The sequence below is a fragment of the Petaurus breviceps genome, unplaced genomic scaffold, assembly GCF_028583685.1.
Source record: "Petaurus breviceps papuanus isolate PSGF00001 unplaced genomic scaffold, PetGlider_PUasm1.0 140, whole genome shotgun sequence".
Lineage (NCBI taxonomy): Eukaryota > Metazoa > Chordata > Mammalia > Diprotodontia > Petauridae > Petaurus > Petaurus breviceps.
The window spans coordinates 17381770-17404226 of record NW_027185698.1 but is presented as its reverse complement, the minus strand read 5'-3'; the positions used below and the strand labels follow the sequence as shown (position 1 = coordinate 17404226).

The 22457-nt window shown below is 40.7% G+C and overlaps 1 protein-coding gene across 1 annotated transcript in view; it reads left to right on the top strand.

Moving 5' to 3' along the window:
- Window positions 1-454: 454 nt before the first annotated feature.
- SOD3 (superoxide dismutase 3) overlaps window positions 455-22457 on the top strand; it is a 93253-nt gene continuing 71250 nt past the window's right edge. The window contains exon 1 of the mRNA XM_069073833.1: window positions 455-466. The gene's annotated coding sequence lies outside the window, so the exon portion shown is untranslated. The remainder of the gene's footprint in view (window positions 467-22457) is intronic.

Genomic DNA, 22457 nt, shown 5'->3' with positions numbered 1-22457 from the left:
TGTGAGTACATGTCTTCTCCATATGTGTTCTCTATATGTGTGCCATCTCCATGAGAATTTTATGTTTCCTATATCAGTCAGTGAATAAAAATTTATTTAGCACCTACTACTATGTGTACACTGTGCTAAGTGCTAGGGATGCAAAGAATGGCAAAAGACAGTCAGTGTCTTCAAGGACCCCACAATCTAATAAGGGATACAACATGAAGGCAAATAAATACAAACAAGCTATATACAGGATGCACAGGAAATAATTAACAAAAGGAAGTCAGTAGAAATAAGAGAAATTGGAAAAGGCTTCCTGAAGAAAGTGGGGTTTTAGCTGGCACTTAAAGGAAGCCAGGAGTCAGGGATGAGGAAAGAGAGCACTCTAGGCATGTGGGTGGGGGTGGAGAGAGTCAGTGAAAGTTGCTGCAGTATCTTGTTTGAGGAAAAGCAAGGAGGTTAGATCAATGAGTACATGGGGGCAGGGGGAGGGGGAGTGTAAAGCGTAAGAAGGATGGAAGTATAGGGAAGGGGCTACTAGGGTATGAAGGACTTTTTGAAAAAGAGGATTTAATATTTGGTTCCATAAGGGATCCATAAGAGTAGAGGGTTGAAATGGCCAGACCCAAATTTAAGAAAAATCACTTTGGTGACTGAATAGAAAATGGATTGGAGTGAGGATAGACATGTGGCAGGCAGACCAACCAGGAGGCTATTATTGCAATAGTACAGGCATAAGGAGATAAGAGTCTGCACCAGGGTGGTGGCAGTGTCAGAGGAGAGAAGAGGGTGTTTTCAAGAGATTTTACAAAGATTCCATCAATAGGCCTTGGGAACAAATCAGATGTGGGTCATAAGAGATAGTAAGAAAGCAAGGATGACTCTTAGGTTGTGAGCCTAGGGGATAAGGGAGAAGGCATTTTCCCTCTCCTACCTGTGGACAAAAGGGGTATGCTCCTGCATTTATAGGGGATGTAGGTAGAATATTTTTTGTCATTTATTTTGTTTCATTGTTTAATGAAATATTGCTTACTTTGAACTAGTATGTGCTTTGGTCAAAATGGTCAAAGAAATATAGGTAAAGACTCGTAAGTTAATTCAAAGCATGCCTTGAACTAGGGGTATCTTTAGAGGGCCCATTACTGAGTAGAAGCCAAGGGTAGCCACATAGTAGTCTTTTGTGCACTTTAGTATAGCTACATGTCCCCCATAACTGTTTTCTCCTCTAGGCTAAAGATCCCTAGATCTTTCAACTAATCCTCACATGGCATGGTTTTGAAATAATTCACCAGATTGGTTACCTTTTTCTGAATGTTCTCTAGCTTATCAAGGTCAATTTAAAAATATTATAATAGTAACAATGAAACAGTAATTATTAAGTGATAATGCTTTTCTATAGTCTTTTGAATAGAAAAGTACTACAAAATAGTCAATATAACACATATTATGTCTTCAGACATAATATGTCTGATATTTCTACCAACAAAATGGTAGAATTGTTGCTTTCTACAAACCTCCAAAACCTCAAAAGAAAGGAATTATGTTCCATATATAAAGTAATTATAAATGATTTCACAAGACAAGAAGAAGGAACCCTTGTCAAGGTAAAATCCTACTGATTAACTTCAGAGATCTTTAATACTTAGAGCTCTTATTCAGCAACCCTAACCTCAACCAGGGCAGCTAGGTGGTGTTAGTGGATAGAGTGCTAGGCCTGAAGTCAGGAAGACTTATCTTCCTGAGTTCAAATCTGGCTTCAGATACTTCTTAGCTGCATGACCCTGGGTAAGTCACTTAACTCTGTTTGCCTCAGTTCCTCATCTGTAAAATAAGTTGGAGAAGAAAATGGCAAACCACTCTGGTATCTTTGCTGAGAAAACTCCAAATGAGATCGCAAAGAATCAGACATGGCCGAAATGACTGAACACAACCTCAATCAAGTCAATGTTCCTGCAAGTATAAAGCACTAGAAAACTGGCAGGTGTGTGACTTAATGTTCAGCTGTGGGGATTCCTCATGAGAATGGCCCTGCCTATACCCTCTCAACCTGAAAAGAGGAAGTAGACCCTTATTCTTCTCAGTTACATGAAGGAAAAGGAGTAGAATTGGAAGAATTAGGTGGAGCTTATAACATACAATTAACCATAGGCTAGGGGGAAACAAGGTCCTGGGCTTGACAGAGAGGGAATTGGAAACCTAGATAGAGCCAGTCATCTCCCCTGAGAGGTTCCTCAAGGCAGGGATCTGATCTAACTGACCCTTATATCCCCCAGTTTGAGGAAGTCATCCATCAGCTCAGCCTTAGGAGACTATAGACAGCACCAGTAAATGATGGGTATACAAAGAAAAAAAGTTTTTTCCCCAAAGGAGTTTACATTATACTATATGTGAGTAGATAAAAAAATATATATATAAGATAATTTGTGAAGGGAGAGAGAGCACACCAGCCACTTTGGGGTGGGGTGGGGATGGGGGGAGGCTTTAGGTAGGTTATATCAACTGAAATGATTCTTGAAAAAGCTAAGGTTTCTAGGAGGCAGTTGTGAAAATGGATTATATTTCAGGAATGGGGGATCAGCTGTGCAAAGGTTTGGAGGTGGGAGATAAAATTCTGTTTGAGAAACAATGAGTAGAGTAGTTAAGCCAAAACATAGCATTTATGAAGGCAAATAATGTGCAATAAGCCTAGGCTTAAGTCAGGGCTTTAACTACAAGGGCTGTAAAGGGTTTTAAATACAACTTGTATTGTATCTTATCCTTGAGGTAATTGGGAGCCAGTTAATATTCTTTAAAAGGAAAGTGACATGTTAGATCTGTGCTTTAGGAAAATTATTTTGGAACCTGAGTGGAAGATAGGTTAGATGGATGAGAGACCAGAAGCTGGGAACTATTCCAAGAATTTAAAAGTCTAGTCACTAGAATATCAAATTCCAAAATTCCAATTCAGCTTGGAACTCAAGATCCTCTATGATATATCCCCTTCCTATATCTTCAAAAATATTTCCCCCCTATTCCCCTACAGAAATCTTTTCATCTAATCAAGTAGTTCCCACCCCCCCTTTTTTTGCTGGAAAGAAAATACCCTTACTTCTCCCTTTCTACTTATCTAAACCTTCTTCTCATACTCAACCTCCCCAAATAGCCTGAAAACTCCCCAAAGCAGGCTTCAAGTTCTCACAAAATCAAAGACTCTCAGGATGGGAAGAGTCATCCCCCACCCACACCCACTAAATAATACCCTTCACAATATCTTTTTGCTTAAGTAGCCCCTTCCATTTAAGCATAGTTCTGATTGTTATGATAATTTCCCTCACACAGAACTGAAATCTGTCTCTATAAATAAAAATAACAACAACAATAATAACCCCCATGTATAAAGGCTTTAAGATCTGCTCATTACTTATAATTTAGTTCCCTGGGACCAAGCAAAAAAATTCTAAACCTTCTTTCACATGAAAGCCCTTTCAAATACTTTAAGACAGACAAAAGTCAAGCAGCAATTCTAATACGTAATGGTGATCAGTAAATGTTCATTTAGGATAATAATAAGGGTAACTTAACAGAACAACAATCTGTGATAAATGACAAATGATGGGGATGATCATTAGTACTGGACCTCAGAGAGGGGAAAGTTTCCCCCTGGTCAGAGATGGTCAAAAAAAGGCTTCAAAGAGGAAGTGGGCTTGAATGAGATTAGAATTTTAATTTCCACCAGTTATAGAGCAAATGCTCACAACCTGGTAGTTATTCTCTATGTGAACTAAGCTTCCCTTAATTACAGAAGGGTCCTGATAACAGATAAAGAAAACAAAGTACAGAGAAATTCTGGATTTTGACTCAGGTAAGATGATGACAGAGTTAGGTTTGAATTTCGAATTCTAAACCATCAACCAATGTCAACAAATTATGTGCCCTGAATCATGCTAGGAACTGGGGATACAAAGACAAAATAATCTACACCCTGTCCTCAGGGAACATAGTCCAATGGAGAACCAAATGTAAAAATATATAGCAAAGTAATTTTTGTGGTAAGGCACTAGCAAAGGGGAAAGGTGAGAATCAGGAAAGGCCTCCTGTAAAATATGGTGTTTAAACTGAGTTTTGAAGGGAACAGGGAATTCTAAGAAGTAGTGGTAAGGAAGGAGTGCATTCCTTAAGTGCATAAGAAGTAAAGAGTCTACTTGATTGAATCATAGAATATAGAATATCAGAACTGATAGGGATGTCAGAGGTTGTCTTATCCAGTTCCTTCATTTGAAAGTTGAAGTAAGTCCAGACAAAGGAAAGCCCAAGGTTACATATGAGTCATGCTGTCTGGGTTTGTCTAGTCAGAAAACACACATGCACTGAAAACACCTTTCCCTTTAATACTCTCCATCTGAGAATAACCTTTTCCTTCATTTACTCAATCATTTCCTCACAAACCAATGTAATAAACTCATTAAGTATTTTCAGAAAGACAAAACAAAGCAAAACATACTAAAAGAAAATCAGGGCTCAAAGAATCAAGGCAAAAAGTGAAAGAACAAAGGTGAAAGCCCAAAGCTGCCACAGGGTCTAAGAGAGGCCTGCAGTACTATGGCTGAATCTCCTGAGTTTCTGTCCATCTAGGTGAAATTCATAAAAAATAGAGAGGAAGGGAAGAGGGAGGAACAAGCAGTTGATTGACAGCCTAATGGGGTTTAATAACATTGCTCCATAGCACTTCCTGTCTAGGATGATAAAAATACATGTTGGGAATTTGGGGAAGGCCATATTCATTTCTGAATATCATCAACAAAGGGAACCAGTATTTGAGAGAAGGTTAATGTGATTTTTTTAGTCATCAAGTCCTATGGGACCCAACCCAATTTCTCCAGAGCACATCTAGAGGGGCAAATGAAACAGCAACTTGTCAATCATGGAAATCGTATATTTTTTTCTTTCCTTGACTTAAATAGCAAAGCTGAGTTTCTTAGCAAGGTATTAATAATTGAAATTAAAATAGTATAGTAAAAATACTATTTTAGCTAATGTTGATTAATCATGGCACCATCAAGTAACATCCAATGGCAAGACTTCCTTGAAAAATATAAGAGGTTAATACAAGTTTGGAAAACAATGAGTTTCCCCATTGAGTTATGATCCATTTGCCCCAAGATCACAGTGGCCAGACCTAAATAAAGTGGGTCTTACTTTTCACTATTACTCAGTCCTTCTCTGTCTCTGTGAATTGCGTAATACTTTAGTAACAACTTCTTATTTATAATAATAACGTAAGTCAGTTTGAGATTCCATTTTGCTGCTTAGATTCCTTGAAAGCACTCCTATCCCAGGAACCAGCAAGAAGCTCTTAGAAAGGTTCCAAGTGCTTAAAATCAGAATAGCTAATTCAGTAGGTGGTACTCTTCCTCTGAGCGAGGACTGAAGCATCCAAGAGCAGAAACCAGCTTGTTGGAAGAGTTGACTCTCTTTTGATAAAGACCAGGAAAGGCAGTTTGTTGGTTTTTTTTAACCATAGGCAAGATGTCAATAGAACCAAGTTAGAACTTTTGTTATTACTTTTGGTTAGGAAGGATTCAAAGGCCCTCTATCTTGGGATTGAGTCAAATAATTGCTGCTTCTTGAAAATGTTCATTGAAAATGTTCATCATAGGGGTGGCTAGGTGGCGCAGTGAATAGAGCACCAGCCCTGGAGTCAGGAGGACCTGAGTTCAAATACAGACTCTGACACTTAACACTTAGTAGCTGTGTGACCTTGGGCAAGTCACTTAACCCCAACTGCCCTGCCCTCCCCACTCCAAAAATAAAAGAAAAGAAAATGTCCATCATAGATTCAGTGCTAGAAGGGGTCTTAAAAGTTATGTCTCCCAGTCCAAACTTCTCATTTTATAGATGAGAGAACTAACACCCAGAGAAGTTAAGCAATTTGCCTAAGCTTATACAAGCAGTCATTGGCAGAGCAGGAATTTGAACCCAGGGCCTCTGACTTCAAATACTTTCCATTGTACCATACTTTCTCCGTGTAACTAAGTCTCCATGACTGAAATGTTCTCTCTTTACACCTCAAGCTCTTTGGACCTCAAGTTTTCTTTATGACTTAGCTTGGTACCATCTTCTGCATACAGCCTTTCTTGTCCCCCTAGGTGTTACTGTCTTTCTGCTTCCTACACCCTTACAAATATTAATTACCTTGTACCTTATTATCTGTATCATATATATACTGATGAAGGTGCATGATGCCTCTCCTGTTAGAATGTAAGCTCCTTAAGGGCAGGGGATGTTTTGTCTCTGTGTTTGTATCCCCAACATTTAGCACAGTGATTGACACATAGTAGGTGCTTAATAAATGCTTGTTGTGATTAATCAATTGGAAAAGCATATGAGCTAGTCAGGTAGTAAGAATAAGAAAAAGGAGATGGCCAGTGAAAGTGGCACATTCCTTGTTGGCTCAGAGACGGTAAAAGCAAAAAGAAGAAGACCAACAGAGCTTTGGGTAGATTCTCCATGGAAGAAGCATGAGAAAAGAAGCACAAGAATTATATGGGAGGAGGAAGAAGGTATGGAGTAGCTGAGGGAATCCCCCTTGCAGTGAACTCTTAGATCTTGCAAAGTATCAAGGAAATCTTTTTCTTTGTTCATCATTTAATAGTTATTAAGCATTCATCTAGGATCCAACGTGTTAGGGACTGCAGAGGAATATGATGAAATTATAGCCCCTGGTTTCAAGGAGCTAAGGGGTGGATGCCATCCAAAGGCTAGAACTTAGTCTAGGGGCGCTATGAAGTCTGCTGGTACTATGACTTTAAATATCTAAATGAAGGTTCCTGATTAGAGAAACTGTATCTTGAGGACTAATAAGGTTGGGTTTGACTGGAGACTTGCCAACTTGATTAAAAAATCTTTACACTGAAAATTGAGGGGAAAGTTTTCAGACAAATTTGTAAAACAGGAATGACCAAAAGAAGACCACTAGTGAAACAGGTGTCTGTTAATTCATGGGAGAAATTACTTGCGAAGAGGTAGGGGAAATAGTCTCAAATGTTATATTCTCACATATTCCAGTGAATGGAGGATCAAGAGTAAGATCAAATGAAACAATATTTGTAAAGTGCTTTGCAAACTTTAAAGTTTTGTACAGATGCTGACTCTTTTCCTCCCCCTCCTCCTCTCCCTCCTCCTTCTCCCAGGTCAGATGTTTCCCACACTAGATGCCTATAAGCATGATCATTGTTGTCAGGAAGTTAGGAGACACGGCGTCTTAATTGTGTGGAAGCTCTGATGTTTAGAGTCAGAAGGGAAAATTCATTTTATCAAGATAGAGGGAAAAGGGAATTTCACATTTATGTCATGTTTTCATTCTTACAAAACACCTTGGGTTTCAGTTTTCTTCTTTTGTCAAAAATTTCCAGTGGGTAACTTGTGGGGACTCATCTCACCTGTGCTGATTTTGTTCATAAAAAAAATATGAACCATTGCTGTTTTGTGCATGTCCCAATCACATTTCCTTGCTCTGTTTGGGAACTGCTTAGCAAGTCGTCAAGCACTCATTTTGCTGGTTAATTAAAAGAGTGTAAATGTCACTTTCCCAAGCTTTGGCATTTGACTCGGGCCCTGACTGTGTGCTATGAATTGTAAAGTCATCTTGTCATACACAGATGTGTTACTTCATCAGATAACAGTCTGGTACAGTGATAAATAAGAGAACTGGCTTGGCAGTCAGAATACCTGGATTCTGCCACTGGCTGCATGACTTCGGGCAAGTCACATAACCTCTCCCAGCTACGGAGTGTCTTCATCATAACTGATCTTTCTAAGGCACAAGTCGGTGTCACCCCCTTTTTCAATAAACTCTAGTGGTTCCCTGTTGTCTCCAGCATCAAATATAAAATACTTTACTTGGCATTCAATGCCCTTCATAACTTGACCTACAGCCTTATTCTGCCTTGTTCCACCCTGTATACTCTGTTGATCCAGTGACAATGGCTTCCTTATTGCTCCTCCCACAAGACATTCTATGTTCCAACTCTGTACATGTTCACTGGTGGTGCCTCATACTTGCATTCCCTCTCTCCTTGTCTCTCTGCCCACTGGCTTCCTTGAAGTCTTAACTACAATCCCATCTACTATAACAAATCTTTCTCACTCCCCCCTAATGCCAGTTCTTTCTTTGCTGATTAATCCCAATTTAGTCTACATACAGCATATTTGCACGTAGTTGTCTTCTCTATTAGATTGGGAACACCTTAAGGAAAGGGACTGTCTTTCGCCTCTCTCTATACCCTCTGCACTTAGCCCAGTGCCTATCCACTACTCCATGCTGCCTCTGGTCCTTGCCCAAAGTACGTGCTTAATTTTGCTGAGCTGAATTGATTGGAAATGGCTATCAACACACACAGGATGTTATTCACCCCGCCAGCTCTGTTGCTTTCAGCTGCTATGATGATGTTCTAGATGTAGCTCTCTCTGACACAGTTCTTATTCACAGTCCTCATTACAGATCTGGCCCTGGCTTCTTGTAACAATGCTAGCACAACACAATACTATGCAAAGGTCAGCAAAGACTTTCCTATCACATGCTGTATATTCTTTTCTTTTCCTTCCCTATACACAGTAGGCTCAGAGCCACATGGTTCTACTGTATTAAGGAAACCCGTACCTCAGTACATTTTTTTTGCTGTATTCATTTATTTCAGATATTATACCACTGCCATTTTGCCACTATGGTTAGAAGGTGTCAGCATTTCCCATTTAGGCTCCTACTTTCAGGGGATCATAATTTGATCACAACATTTGTTCCGGGGCGCAACTTGCCAAACAAAGGTCTCAGCTCAAAAGCATCTTCCACCCACTTAAAAACAGCAGCCACAACAATGTGCTCCTTATGTGACCAATTTAAAATGATGTAAGTCTACAGAATTCTGAGACTCTTGGATTTCTGGAGGCTGGCAGTAGAGTGTTTTCTGCAACGGGAGCAGGATTCATTTCTTCAGGTCAGAGAGAGTTCATCCTCCTCGATTACAGCCTGATGAGAACAGCTACACCAATTCACAACCTGGCAGTTATTCCTCCCTGTGTGTACTAAGCTTCCCTTGATTACAGAAGGATCCTGATGACAAGGACTCCCGCTTGCAATTCCAGCTGTTCAGCTCCACCTCTGGTCAGAAGAAGGATGCCTCTCTGTGCTCCCAATCAGAGGATAAAGGAAGGAGGAGAAAAGGTGTCCAATCCAGCTTCCCCTGCATTCCAAGAACCAGAATAAGGTTTGGGACAGAATGGGAAGTTAGACCTGGGTAAATGCTTCCTTTGGATGTAGAGAGTAGCTGTGTCCTCCCCTTAAAGCCAGATTTCCTCTTTCAGAAACATAGGTCCAACTCCCACCTGAAAAAGGGTCGCCTCTGTAACAGACACCACAGGAGGTCATCTAGCTTTGCTGGACAGCCTCTACTGGGGGACAATCAGCTCCACTCTGGCATAGTTTTAATTATTGGGAAGCTTTTCCTTATCCTAAATGTACTTCTTGTAATTTTCACCGAAGTTTCCTAGGTCTGGCCTCTGGCTATAAGCAAAAGAGCCTAATCCTTCTTTCCTGGGACAGTCCTTCAAATATTGGAAGGACAGCTAACAAGTTAGTCTATTGGGTGTCTCTTTTGAGTTTTTTCTTTTATTTTTAATTTATGAAATAACACAAGCATTTCCATAACATAGTATAATAAAAAATAATTATATTTTTCACTGGTTACCGAGGAGAATGAGTTGGGTTCTTTCAGGCACAGAATGCCTTGGTATGTATCACAGTTAGCTAGAAGCCTTTAGGTCTTGCTCCCAATAGACATCATCAACTGAACAGGGACATGCAAAATCAACACATTTGGGATGGCTGCCCCAAACATGTGGACTATATTCTTTTTTCCCTCCACCTCTGGAGGAGTATCTGTTCTTGAAGTTTATTTCTAAGACTTCTTTCTGAAAAATTTGGGCTATTCTGCTCTCAACTTGTTCCCTGTTAGCATCATCATTGAACCAGGACATCCCCAGACACTCCAATGGCAAGGCTTTAACTTCCATCCTATGCCATATGCCCAAACCTTCCACCCCCAGGTCCACATAAGGGGCTGTGGTAAAATCATTGTCAATTATAGAGTCATTACCTTTAGGACAAAATGTGAAATCCTCAACCTGGCATTTTGAAAGCCCTTTGCAACCTGATTTGCACTTCTCTTCCCAGTCTTATTTCACATGAAATCAATCAAGAAAAATTCATTAAGCACCTACTACGTGGCAGTCACTGTGCTAAATGCTGGAGATTTAAAGACAAAAATGAAATACCCCCTATGTTCTTGTCCTGATATATTCATTTGAGTCAAACTGACCTGTTAACTGTTCCCCACATGATACTTAATCTCCCATGTCTTTGGATAGATAATTCCTTATGACTGGAATCTCTAATCCTTCCCTGAATTCATCACTCTAGGTGACTCCCAGTAAGGAAACTCCCTCTATCAATGCAGATTGGCACCTATGCTGCAACCTAAGAGATTCCTACAGGTCTGAAAAGTTAAGGGACTTCTGAGGGTTACGTGGCCAGTATGTGTCCAGGAACAGAACTCCTTGCTGTGTATGACAGTTAGCTAGAAGACCTTAGATCAGAGGTGGGACCCGAACCCAGGCTTTCTTGACTCTGAGATCAACCCTTTTTCCACTATGCCACATTGCCTATATGTGGATGTATCATTTCTCTGCTTCTGAATTCAGTAGGAGTGATCCTCTGAAAACAGGTCAAATCTCCCAGCAGGAAATTATGTAACTATTCTTTCCCTCTGGGAGGGTGAGTGGAAGCATGAAGAACTGGTATCATAAAAGCTAAAATGGACCTCAAGGGGGTCTTCCAGCTTAGTCCTTTGCCCTCAGATAGATGAACGCCTGAGTTAACCAAAACAGGGATTTATCAATCTTATTTTAAAGATTTCCAGGGATGAAGATGTCAAAAAATCTTTTGTATCACATTCTAGCATTAGTTCGAGTGCCATAATAGAAGGAGCCTTAGATCTGATGTCATAGAACCTGAGTTTGAATCCTGGCTTTGCTTTTTACTACTCTGGGGGTTCCCTATTGCCTGCAGGATGAGATACAGAATGTTCTCTTTGGCATTCAAAGTCCTGTATAACCTAGGCCTCTTTTACCTTTCTCGTTCTTCTTATGCCTTACTCTCTAACATGTACTGCTCCATCCAGTGACACTGGTCCCTAGCTATTCTATGAACAAGAAATTCTCTCTCTCAACTCTGGGCATTTTCTCTGGCTGTCCCCCATGTCCCTTATCCCTCCTCTGCTCTGCTTACTAACTTTCCAGGCTTCTTTTAAGTCCTGACTAAAATCCCATCTATTATTGGAAGCTTTCTCAACCGCTTTTAATTTGAGTGCCTTCTCTGTACACTATTTCGTATCTATTTCTTTGCATGCTGTCTCCACCATTAGATTGAAAGTTCTTGAGGGAAGAGACTGTGCTTTGTTTCATTTTGGATCCCCAGAACCTAGCAAGATGTTTGGCACATAGTAGGTGATTAATAAATGCGTATTGATTGATTGACTTGTGTGATCTGGAGTAAGGCATTTAAAGTCACTGGGTCTCAAGCTCTTCATCCATGAGGGATGCTAGACCAAATGACCTCAAAGTTCTAAATCCTATGACTACAATCATCCTTAAATCTAAAGTTCTTCCTTATCTATAAGCAAACTCCTTTTTGTTGTTATCTAAGACGTGATGTGATAAATATTTATTAAATGCATACTCTGTGCCACGAATATGTCCCAAATACTGGAGATACACATTTATTTGGGTAAGTAAAATTTGGGCTAAGGAAATAAGTAAAATTTTGGACTATTCTGCTCCCAACTTGTTCCCTGTTAGCAGTGGTCCCTGCCCTCAAGGAGCTTACAATCTAATAGGTGATGATAATATACAAGAGGAAATTCTAGTTTGTGGAATAGGAAGGTGGGGAGTGCCTAGGGGTTCTGTTTAGGAGTAATAATGGTGACCATGACCATGGTGGAATTGAAACCAAGCATAGCAGTTGATGGCAGATGAAAAGATGGTTGAGATTTTAAGCCCTCTATAATAGGAGACTATGGGAGGAACTGCAATCAGGACAGAAGTAACAGAAGTATTGATGAGGTATGAGTATCAAAGTTAAAGCAAGCTCCATGATAATGAGTTTCCTGAGGATGAACTTATCCTGGGAAGGAGGAAGGAAAAAGGAAGGGGATGCTGATGATGCTGATGCTGCTGGTGGTGGTGGTGAGGATGAAGGAGTCAGCATGAAGCAGCTAGCCTCAAATGAAGCTCATTATTTCCTTAAAAAGAAACCCCCAAAGTGACTTCTTTGCATCTGTATTACTGTTCTAAAAAATTAGAGAGAAAGAGAGAACTTTGGAGTTTCCCTTTGAAAAAGATTGGCGTGCATGCTCAACCATGAATGAACTGAGTGATCAGGGGTAAGTTACTTAGTCTCTTTGAGTCTCAGTTTCCTCATTTGTAGAATAGGGATAATAACATCTGCCTCGTCTACCTCAATGCAAATTCTTGTGAGGGAAGAATGTAATCAACCCTATACCCCTCTGACATTAACCCCTTATCTATTCCCTGTGTGTGGAGGGGAGTAAGACATGAGAAGACTAAAAAAAGTAGGAGAAACTCAAGTTATAAAGGGCTTTAAAAGTCAACCAATGGGTTTTGTATTGGGTCTTGGAGGGGAAAGGGAATCGCTGGAGTTTACTGAATATAAAGGTGAGCTTTGGGAAGGTCAATTTGACAGCTGAATGAAAGATGGATTGGGGTGGGGGAAAGCCTGAGGCAGGGAGACTAACCAACAGGCTATTGCAATAATCCAGGCCTAAAATAATGAAGGCCCACACCAGAGTAGTGGCAATGTCAGAGGAGAGAAAGAGGTGTATAAGAAGGGAGAAATGGCAAGATTGATTGGATATGAGGGTGTGAGAGAGTGAGTTAAGGATGATATTCACGTTGGGAACCTGGGTGACTGTCTTGGTTCTCATGGCTCTGAGTTAAATGGACCTCTTATGGAAGAACAGAAGCAAGGAAGCTTCCTCTGAGTTGGTTCCTGTAGCAGCAAGCACCCCAAGCGTCCTCAGGGTTTGCTGCCACCACAGGTTCTTGGATCTGTTTTAATAAAGGAAAGCAACTCAAAATGGGTTAACAAGCTTACTTTAATCAGTCAGACATATATCGTTTACCTTGTTCAGGGGAAAAAGGTCAGCACCCCAAACTTCAAAGTATACAGGCAGAATTATCAAGACAGAAACAGATCAAGTAGACAGCTTTCCAAACTGTCCAGCCATTACATCCATACCCAGTCAACATCTGGGTTTCAACATCTGGGTTTTTCAAAGCCGGGGGGCTCAGGACAATGGCTTCCCATAATCCATATCAAATCACAGAACACTTCTCAAAGTGAGCCCCAAAACAAAGCCTCACATCAGGGCTTATATAGCCTTCTCCTAGCTCAGAGAATGTAACAACCTTTTGGACCCACTGGCCAATCAAAAAGTATCTACTGAAAAACAAGCCTCCCAATCCAGGCTCCAGGTGCACTTTAGCTTAGGGGCAGGGAAGATCTTTAAAATTTACATTTCCATTACATTCGGCCCCAAGATCTTTCATGCCCATAGCATAGACAATTTACTTTTAAATTAGCACTAAGCATCTCTTAGGTCACATTTTCAAGATACAGAACTAAAATTACCAAAGTGGCTACTGGCCCTTAAACAAACACAAAGTACATAGCATTATCACTTCAATTCAAAACAAGAGGGCAAATAAAGTTCTCTGGGGGTGGGGCAGTGTCCTTCCCCTCACACAGCTCCAGCCCCTGCTTCCAAGTACAGAGAGGGGGCTGGGCAACAAAACCAACAAGGTGGAGTCCCTGGGGATCCAAGGCACTTCATCCCACCCACCATAGTCACAAGTCCATCCTCCCCCTGGGTCCCAAACTGTGGGATGCAGCAAGGAAACACATTCAGTGCCCCTGCTTTGCTGCTCAGTTCTTATCTTTTCCCGTGGCTGAATTCCGAACTCCTGGGTTCCTTCTCCTCCCGCAGGCGGCAGCCGCTCCTGGCTTCTGCTCAGGTCCCGATGCAGGCAGCTCACCATTCCTGCTCTCAGCTCAGCGAAGTCCGCATGCAGGCCATTCTCCTCTCCTGCTCCATGGCTCCACAGAATCACAGCTACCACAACTGGGAAACAAACAATTATCCCAGCACCCATTTTGAGTTGCTTTCCTTTAACAAAGCAGATCCAAGAACCTGTGTTGGCAGCAACCCTGAGGATGCTTGGGGTGCTTGCTGCTACAGTTCCCAAGGAAAGAGTGAAAAATAAAGGTTAGTCTTCCTGGAACACTACCAAATGATGACCTTAGGGGCAGCACAGTGGATACAGTCTGGAGTCAGGAAGACTAGAGTTCAAATCTGACCTTAGGCAAGTCCCTTAATCTTTGTTGGCCTCAGTTTCCTCACCTGTAAAAGGTAGGCAATAACAGAACCCACTTCAGAGGCTTGTGAAGATTAAATCAGATATGATTTGTAAAGTGCTCATCACAGTGCCTGACTTACAGGAGTTGATCTATAACTTCTTATTCCCTTACCTTCCCCTCTTCCTTTAAGGCTATTAGATAGCATCTACATAATACCACATTCCTTTTCCTAATACTCAAAGGAAAACATTTTCTTCACAACAACTGGTCCCTTGTCAGGTGGTTAGGACAGATATTATTATCCTGATCCTTATTTTATAGATCGGGAAACTGAGAATCACAGTATGATTTTCCCAAAGTCACATAACTAGAAAATGTCAGAAGCAGTTGAACCCTGACTTCCTGATGCCAAACTTTGCTATTATATTTGGAAGGTTCTATTACATTGAGACCTAGGATGGGCTCAGCCAGAAGTTTTAAAAACACAACTGAGTTGTTCTCTATGGCCAATACTCAAAAGGAAGAAACTGGAATAAATTGAAGATGAAAACCATCCTTTCCTGAACAAATTCAGAGAAGCATAGGAGGACTTTTATGAATTGATGCAGAGTAAGAGAGAAAAACCAGGAGAACAATCTATATCATAGCAACGGTATTGTTTTTTAAATGGCATTGAAAGATTTAATGATGCTGATCATTTCCATGACCAGTAACAGCTACAGAGACTGATGATGAAGCATATTACCACTGACAAAGCACTGTTGGATTCAAAGCACAGAATAAGACCTGCATTTATGGACGTGGCAAATGTGTGAACTTTTTTCACTTGACCATGTTTTTTTGTTATAAGGATTATGCTTTTTTTTTGTTTCCTTGTTTAGGGAGATGAGGGGAGCTAGCAATAGTGTTTCTCCTTCCCCCCCAAAAAAGAGAAGAAAGAAAAGGTCACTGAAGCAATTTTTAAAATATACAGAATAGGGGTGGCTAGGTGGTGCAGTGAATAGAGCACCAGCCCTGGAGTCAGGAGGACCTGAGTTCAAATCTGGCCTCAGATACTTGACACACTTACTGACTGTGTAACCTTGGGCAAGTTACTAAACCCCAATTGCCCTGCCTTACCCCTGAAATACAAAATAAAATAAAATAAAATAAAAAATGTACAGAACAGAAGGAAATTCAAAAAGAAATATGATCAGGACAACTTTGAAAGAAACATGTTGAATTTTTCAAACCAACCTGTACATAATAGAGATTAATGAATGCACATGTAATTCTCCTTTTCTGTTCAGCTTTGTATATGGAAATGTTCAGGGGAGGGGGCAATTTTTGTTAGTTTAAAGGATGTTTTTTTTTAAAGGACAGCCCTCTTTTCTTCCTTGTGATATTCTGTCTATAAATAACCGTTTAAGTGAATATTAGTCTAGTTACCAACTTTCTCTACAAAAATGGTCTAGATTCAACTCCAAAAAACTCATAATGGAAAATGCTATTTACATCCAGAAAAAAAATTATAGAGTCTGAATACAGATCAAAGCATACTATTTGCTCTCTCTATCTCTTTTTTTAATTAGTTTTTATTTACTTATTTTTAAGTTATTTTACTTTTAATTTTCTTTTCTTTCTTTTTTTTTTTTTGCCTTTTGGAGGGCAATTGGGGTTTATTAACTTGCCCAAGGTTACACGGCTGGTTTTTTTTGTGTGGGTGTTGAGTCTGAGGCCGGAACCGAACCGGGGTCCTCCTGACTCCAGGGCCAGCGCTTTACTCACTGCGCCACCTAGCTGCCCCTCTCTATCCCTTATTTTGTTGTTGTTTCTTCTTTCCCATGGTTCCTCCCATTGGTTCTAATTGTTCTTTACAACATGACTAATGTGAAAATATGTTAATATAAATGTATAAGTAAAGCTTACATCAGATTGCACATTGTCTTGGAGTGGGGGGAGAGGAAGAAGAGGGAGAAAATTTGGAATCCAAAATCTTATGGAAGTGAATGTTGAAAAATAAAAATAAAGGAAGATGATGGGGGCCTGCTCAGAGGCCCAGAAGCCAGGGCACGCAGAGGCCCTGATGAGGCCTGATCAACTTGGCGGCAAGTTGATCCACCAACCACAAGGGCCATTGCCAGGCCTATTACTGCAGGGCTGGGACTGGACGGAGCTGGTTACAGAAGCTACAAAATGACAGAGAGAAGCTAACCTCCCATTGAAGACAGCCTGGAGGCAGGCAGGAAGTGGCCAGCACAGCTCTCTGGGATCCAAGCCCAGCCCTGTGGGAGCCCAAGGTTTTAGCCTCAGGGTGGCCTGATCAGCCTCTGTCTGGAGGAACTTCATATCATCAGCAGCTGTGGTGGTTTACAGAATTATCAACCCATAGATGCTAAGGACAAAGTGAGAGGTAAGTGCAGTGTGGACTTTGGGAACAGGGGGTCTGGGAGTGCAGTTGGTCTTTGCCCCCAGGGTGAGAAGAGGGTGAGGCACAGTGGCCATGCAGTTGCCTCCACATGGTTGCTTCAGAGCTCCTGGCCTGCAGATTGCAGGGGGAACTAAGCTGCCAGTCTGATGGGTAATCACTCTTGCTTTAACCTGCTTGGGTCTGAATTGTGGTCTAGGGTAGAGGTCCTGGGGTGCTTGACCAGTTTTCCAGAGCATGGGGAGGCTTCAGAGAGGGCACCCAACTAATAGTTCCAGCAGCTGAGAAAACCCCAGTGATTGGGACAAAGCTCCCCACTCTGGTACCAGAGTTCTACTGTGGCAAAAAGCTCAGAAGTCAAGTAATTGAGTGGCAACATGAGCAAACAAGGGAAGCAAGGCAAGCACAGTAATCCAACTTTGGACTCCTTTTTTTGAGGACAAAAAGGATCAAAGCATGGAACAGGGGGAAGACAGCAAAGTCAGAACTCCTGCACCAGAAGCTTCCAAGAAAAGAATAAACTGCTTACAGGCATAGAGGAGCTTAAGAAGGATTTTGAAAACCAAATAAGAGAAGTGGAGGAAAAATTGGGAAGAGAAATGAGAATGATGCAAGAAAATTATAAAATGAGAGTCAACAACCTGACTGAAGAAAATAATACCTTAAAAAATAGACTAACTCAAATGGCAAAAGAGGCTCAAAAAGCCAATGAGGAAAAGAATGCCTTAAAAAACCAAATTTTCCAGATGGAAAAAGAATCTCAAAAGCTCACTGAAGAGAATCATTCCTTCAGAATTAGATTGGAGCAAAAGGAAGCTAGTGACTTTATGAGAAAACAAGACACTATTAAACAGATCCAAACAAATGAAAAAATAGAAGGCGATGTGAAATATCTCATTGAAAAAACCACTGACCTGGAAAAGACATCCAGGAGAGATAATTTAAAAATTATTGGACTACCTGAAAGCCATGATAAAAAAAAAGAACCTAGAAATTATCCTCCAAGAAATTCTCAAGGAAAACTTCCCTGATGTTTTAGAACCAGAGGGTACAACAGAGGTTGAAAGAATCCACCAATCATCTCCTGAAAAAGATCCCAAAAAGAAAACTCCTAGAAATATTATAACCAAGTTCCAGAGTTCCCAGATCAAGGAGAAAGTATTACAAGAAGCCAGGAAGAAACAATTTGAATATTGTGGAAACACAATCAAGATAACACAGGATCTGGCAGCTTCTACAATGAGGGATCAAAGGGCTTGGAATCACCTACCCATCAAAACTGAGTATCATGTATCAGGGGAAAATACTGTCATTCAATGGAATAGAGGACTTTCAAGCATTCTTGATGAAAAAACCGGAGTTGAATAGAAAAATTGACATTCAGATACAAGAAGCAAAAGAAGCATGAGAAGGTAAACAGGGAAAAGAAATCATAAGGAACTTCTCAAAGTTGAACTACCTACATTCATACATGGAAAAATGAAAATTGTAACTTATGAAACTTTTCTCAGTATGAGAATAGTTGAAGGGAATAGAAATGTATATATGTCTATATAGGAGGGTATATGGGTGTATGAATGCATATGTGAGAATGTGTACATATGTGTACAGGTATACATAGACAGAGGGTACAGGATGAGTTGAATAGGAAGGAATGATACTTAAAAGGTGAAATTAAGAGGTGAGAGAGGGATATAATGAGAGGAGATGGGGAGAGATAGAATGGGGTAAATTATCTCATATAGAAGAGGCAAGGGAAACCTATTACAATGGAGGGCAAGAGCAGGAAGGTAAAAGGGATCAAGTCATCACTATTTTCAATGAATTTGGCTTAGGGAGGGAATCAGAAACACTAAATAGGGTATCTCATCATACAGCAGAGTAGGGGGGAAGGGGATGAGATGGGAGATGATGGAAGGGAGGGTAGGCTCGGAGGGGAGGGAAGTTGGAAGCACCCACTTTTGAAAAGGGACAGGATCAAAGTAGAGAATAGAACAAGTAGGGGTGGGATGGGATGGAGGAAAATATAGTCAGCCTTTCACAATATATCCACTATGGAAATGTTTTGTATGGCTATACATGTACAGCCTATGTTGAATTGCTTGTCTTCCCAGTAGTGATGGATGATAAGGTAGATAGGGAAAGAATCTGGAATTCAAAGGTTTAAAATCAAATGTTTGATATATATATATATAATCATTATTATTATTATTATACATTTAACTGGGAAATAAGATATACAGGCACTGGGGCATAGAGATCTACCATGCCTTTCTGGAAAATCAGAGGGGGCAATGGGAGAAGACATAGGAGAGAGAAGATTGGGGAGGGGATATTCAGTGGGATCGCTGTTTTGGGGTGGTGGGCAGGGGAAAAATGGGGACAAAATTTGTAACTCAAAATCTTCTGGAAATGAATGATGCAACCTAAAAAATTAAATTAAATTAAATTTTAAAAAATGAAAGAAAGCTAAAAATAAATACATTTTAAAAATAAATACATTTTTTAAAAAATGGTCAAGTTTTCCTGTAAGAAATGTACTTACAAATCTGAAAACAATACAAGGACCTTAAAATATGGGCCAGATGATGCTATTCTCTGGTCTCTGTTCTTATCCTGAGTTTTCCTATTTCTATACTTTTATTCATGCCTAAATTGGATTCTTCCTTGTCATCTCGTTGATGGTCCTCTGTCATCTCCCTTGTCCCAGCTCTTCTGTGAAGCTTTCCTTGACTCCTCATGTCCATTCTCAAATTTTTTCATAGCACTTCATCTAAATTCCTCTTATGCATTTATCTTCTTTCTCCTGAATTACAATTATTAGATGGTAAGCTCCTGAAATCTGTAGTTCACAACCTAAACTTCTGGGTTTATTCAAGCTGGGTTCAATATTATGTTATAGGCTTCTCCCAAATCATCCTTTGAATCAATCATTCTACACTTAAAATTTTCACTGGGGACATCAGAATTTAGCTTGTGTTTAATCCTACTCAGATGAAGGTAAAAGGGCCTCAGGTCTCAGGCAAACTCTCAAGCTAATAATATATACAGGACAGAGGACAGACTTAACTTTTCTTTATAGAAGATGCAAAACATAAAGAACTCTGCCTGAGCCCATAGTCAGGATAATTCTCCTCACTTCACTGAGCAAGGTCTGCTATATTTCTTTTTGTATCTCTAGTATATAGCACAATGCCTTGCACATAACAGGTATATAATATTGTAACTGAATAAAGGAGTGACGTGTCTTTTCAAGCACAAGCATTGTGTGTGTGTGTGTGTGTGTGTTTAGGGAGGCCATATTTCTCAGTTGAGAGACCTACAGTGGTTTTCTAAGTGAGTTAGCATCAGCTCCTTCCCTTGAATTGCTGGGTCAGGATATTTGTCACTTTGCAGCTATGGAAAATGCACACAGGGATTGAAATGCCCAGTTCATGCAACATTGCTCAAAGGATTTGAGGATTCCATTTTGGCACAAATCCTTTAATTAAAGTGAATTCCTTCAGGCCCCTTTCACCCAGACCCAGTCTGCAATGTCCCCATTGACCTGGGGAATGCTGACTAATTGACAAGTTGGCAGTGCAACCACTTCTTCAAAGATGCTAAAATATCTTTGGTAAGACAAACATGCCCTAGGAAACCATATGGCCTTATTTTTATGGTAACTTTTCAATTCATCTGCAAATATCTCCTGAGGCTACCAACCAAACAAAGGCTGACTGCTTCTAATTCAGTAGCTGTTGCCACTGGTCACCTTTCTTCTCCAAGGCAAAGAACCCTTGATCAAAGAGGAAGGTATTTGGGCAAGCTCAAGAGGGTTTCTGGGTAATTTGGCAAGAGAAGCAATCTCCATCAAGCCTCAAGGCAGCCCAAGGAACTGGATATCAGAAAGGCCAGGGTTTTGAAAAATGTTTCCTGGTTGATTTCATGGGAATTCATCAATAGTTGATTCTATCTGGGAAGCACACAGGTCTAGGTTCCTCTTATCAGAAGAAGGGGCTCAAGGGGTGACTGCCTAATAGCAGAATGCTCAGGCAGGCTGAAGTTGAGAGAATATTACTCTCTATATCACTCAATAGTGATTCTTAGTAGGACTCCTTGTAACTCTAGTTCTCAGTTAGATACAAAAGACCAACATTCCAGAGAAGGTTAATACCTAGCAATAGGAGGTCAAAGTATTGGTTCCCTTCATCTTTTGGGGGGTAGGCATTGAAGGTGGGGAGTGGTATTGACCTGAGATTTCATAATCCTAGGGAACTCCTGGTGTGTAAACTACTTCCAGTAATTCAGATTAGCAACTCTTTTCTAACTTAGAGCTCTACAGATTGGCCTGGGAACCTGAAAGAACAGTGAACGCATCAGAGACGGAGCTTCCCATCTCCAAAGCAGGTCCTTTCCTTTATGCCATACTGCCTCCCTCCCTTTATCAGAAATCTAGGGGAGGAGAGAACAGTGAAATGTCTCCCAAAACTTTAGTAGGAATAGCTCTGAATATAGGGTCAGAAGATCTGGGTTCTTCTGTGAGTTCTTGGCCAGGTCAACACTTGGTGCCTGTTTCTTCATCTATAAAATAAGGAGGCTAGACTAGATGTCTCTGAGGTTTCTTGTAGCTGTAAATCCTAGTATTTCACAAATTGCAACATCTCATTCAAGACCAGTGTGGATCTGATGGAGATGCTAGGAAGGAAAATGATGAACATAGACAACTCTGAAGGGACAGCTTCTGATAGAGCCTTCACACTACAGAAAACTTCCCCTCCATACAGAAAATGGAGTGACATGCAAGCTTGCTGGGTAAGTGTCCTGATCTCATGACCCAGCACTACACTAAAACACTGGGGTCAGCTCCCCCAGAAGGATAAATGAGTAACACTGGCAGCAAAGAAATGCAAAAAGGAGGAGAGGCACACTCTGGGGTAAAGAGCATAGACCTGGGGTCAGGTGATTCAGGCTCTAGCTGTACCTACCTTAATGGTTAGTTGAAGCTTTAGTAGAAGTTAGTAGAAGTCACTAGATGTCTTTGAATTTCATTTTCCTCATCTGTAAAATGGGAATAATACCTGACCTATCTAGTTCACAGGGCTGTTGAGAGGATCAAATGTGATGGCCCTTAATGTCCTTTCTAGCCCATAGATACTGGAATAATGGATATGTTAGCACAATGTCCTAGTTGTTTTCATCTTTTGCTGCTTATTGAAACCTATTTTTAGTTAATGACTTGTTTTCCTGAGCGGTCAAAGGGGCGTTGAGGGTACTTTTCGGAAAGTAAAATGAGCCAAGTCATGATGTTCCCAGGGTTTCTCTGGTTCAGAGCACAAGCCAGAGAAATTTATGAGTGAACCCTAAAAATTGCACCCAAGGCTTTATGCTGGACTTATTCTAATGTTTTAAAGATCCATGTAGGAACTCTCTCCTCCATAGATCACAAGCTCCTAAGACTAGTAGAAGGTCTTGGTGATTTGCTATGGCCAGAAAAATACTATACTGCAGCCAACCTGAAGATGAACCTTTCCAAAGGCAGCTTGGCTGGACCTGGGAACAACAGACAGTCTGTTCTTTCTAGATGTGTGACCTAACTTCTTGGAGCCTTAGTCTGAG